This window comes from Montipora capricornis, chromosome 13, assembly GCF_036669925.1.
Source record: "Montipora capricornis isolate CH-2021 chromosome 13, ASM3666992v2, whole genome shotgun sequence".
Lineage (NCBI taxonomy): Eukaryota > Metazoa > Cnidaria > Anthozoa > Scleractinia > Acroporidae > Montipora > Montipora capricornis.
In genome coordinates this window covers 4,278,167-4,280,666 of record NC_090895.1, presented here as the reverse complement: position 1 = coordinate 4,280,666, position 2,500 = coordinate 4,278,167, and the positions used below count along the sequence as shown (strand labels likewise).

General features: G+C 37.3%; 2 protein-coding genes across 2 annotated transcripts in view; one reads left to right on the top strand and one right to left on the bottom strand.

Annotated features, from left to right (window-relative positions):
• Window positions 1-2,500, bottom strand: part of LOC138029742 (fibroblast growth factor receptor 2-like) — a 466,762-nt gene that overhangs the window by 137,897 nt on the left and 326,365 nt on the right. The window lies entirely within an intron of this gene.
• Window positions 1-2,500, top strand: part of LOC138029790 (tyrosine kinase receptor Cad96Ca-like) — an 8,756-nt gene that overhangs the window by 5,849 nt on the left and 407 nt on the right. Inside the window, exons 8-9 of the mRNA XM_068877615.1 lie at window positions 1-60; window positions 962-2,500. The exon at window positions 1-60 is cut by the window's left edge and continues 40 nt beyond it; the exon at window positions 962-2,500 is cut by the window's right edge and continues 407 nt beyond it. The gene's annotated coding sequence lies outside the window, so the exon portion shown is untranslated. The remainder of the gene's footprint in view (window positions 61-961) is intronic.

Here is a 2,500-nt window from a genome sequence, read left to right as displayed (position 1 = left end):
GCAAGACCATCATTTGCTGATTTAACACAAGAGCTGAAAGGAATGGAAAACCAGCATAAGGTCAGATTCTTCGTGAAGTTTTCAAAGGAAGCCAATAGCTAATATGCCCTGTGAATTGATTCAGAGGCATTGTGGGCATTTATCAATATTATTTTGCGTTAAACTTCTGTGAGAAAAAGAAAATACGACCAAGATGTGATGTTTAGCATTAAAGCCTCAGAATCATGTTCTATTATCAACTGAAGGCACTGAAGGTGGTTCTTTTATTTGGACGCGTGGAGCTTTCGGAAGCGTTGAGCGTTGATTGATACTTGCTCTCTTTTGTTGTGTATTGAAAGTAAGTAAAAACATATCAGTGTCAAAAATACTTTGGTCGATGAAGCGGAAAATGATGAAAACACTCACTGTACCGACAGTCATGAAGCTCTGTTTAAGTAAACAAAAAGGCAAATCGAGTCGATTGTGTTCTTTAGATCAGTTTAAAGTAAAGTAAAGCAAAGCAAAGTAACCATATTTAATTTCGATAACCCGTAACAGTAATTCAACTGACAAACCTGAGGTCGACGGTGCACTCATTTTACTCCCCCCTCTCCATAAGTGCTCTGTTTTACGGGTATTTAAAGCTACTTAGCTACACGCAAAGGAAAGAAGTCGAAACAAGGATGCGAGATCTGGGAATCGAACTCAGGACCGCTTGCAGCAAGGCCGCGCACTAACCGACTCTGCCATCCTTGCTCCTAAATTTTTGTTTGGGACCACAAAATGGCTGCAGTTGCTCTGTCTGACGAAACAGAAATATGGTCACCTTGACGTCATATAAGTGTGCTTCTGACAGGTGGCAGCAAGATGTGAGAGACATATGTTACGTAACAGTTCTGGTTTTGAACAAAAGGGGGAAGATCTTTTGTGATGTCATTTCGTAAACTTAATCTAAACTAAATACTTTTTCTTTTTATTGCAGAGGCTGCTCAACATGCATATTTACGACAATACTCTGTATGCGAAATTGGAGGACTTGAACGCCTGAAATGAAAAGCAACCTGAACTCCTCTGTTTTTCAAAAAGGAAGTTTAGTCATTTCGTCCTCACTCTTGACTTGGATAGTAATTTCCCTTTTAAATAATCCAAACTGATTCAGCATATAACTTTCTTTTTACTGATTTAGTTAAATTAATCTCTTCGCCTTCTAGCGTGCAGTTTTTTGCCATTCATTTCCTGGAAATTCCGCCTTGAAAGCATTTTTTTAAAAAGTGCTTTCCACTTTAAAAAGTGGACAAAACTACCCATTGTTTGGGCCGAGACTAAACCACTTCGACGGCTTTTTTTAGGTTCTCCGCGGATAATTGCTATAAACAATATATTATGAAAAACAGGAATTAGGGATTATTTGGGCTTGCGGTGGTCTTCAATGAACAACACTTGTTTACTTCAAGACGCCATTTTTAATAGCCATACGCATCTCGCACGTAACTAACTTTAAGAATACTTCATGTAATTTAACACAACAAGTAGCATCGCTGGTACAAGCACTTCTGTGACAAGAATGAAATTCGTAGACATACAAAACTGCTTCCTTGGTGCAATCGTATTTTTGACACACCCATTAACAGATTAATCGTAGCTAAGGCTTACCCGAAATGAAAACTCCCATTTTCAACAATTACGAAAAGTCTTAGGCAGTTCAATTGTAGAAGAAAGGTTCTACTTTTTATAAGAAGACGTGTAAGCGTCAATAAATTGGCGTATTTTTAAGTTGTTTAAAATGTGTTCTAGTCAACAAATAGATTCCATGTAGCCGTGTGTCTGTTCAGTAATAGATCGTAGATGACGTCAAAGTGTGGTAAGAAAAAAAAAATCGTTGGTGATCTATTACTGAACAGACGCAAGGCAACACGAAAGTTATTTTTGTATAATAAAGAATTAAGTTTACAGGAAAAAAAAGCCCTTTTATTTCAAAATCTTTTTAGCGTAGAGGTTACTTTCCCCACTTGACAGACACGAAAATAGCACTTTGACGTAATCTGTTGTCTATACAAAATATTTTATGGTGACGCTATCTTTGCGTTGGGCCTCCAATTGATCACAGGTGAGAAGCAATCAAAATGGGTGCATCATTGAGGTTATTATATAATCCTAGTTGAAAGGTCTGGATAGTAGCAGACATGTTACAATTTTAAGAAACAATACAATATCTTTTAAAAACATATTTCAATAGAATCTTCTGTCATCCTTAGTTGATGATGTGGTGTAGGTATTTCACATTGAATATGAACAGCTTCTTTTATCTTGATTATATAAGCTGGAAGGTGGTGGAAGCTTTATCTAGGATACTAAACACTAATTAGAGCATGAAGTGCAACATTGCTAAGAATTTTGTAATTGTTTAAAAATGTGAAAAGACTCATCACATGTGCTCATGTATGTGCGTGGAAAAATGCTGGGTGGTTTCGCCGACATAGCAGGCATTACAGCCCGCACACGAAAGCTTGTATACCACACC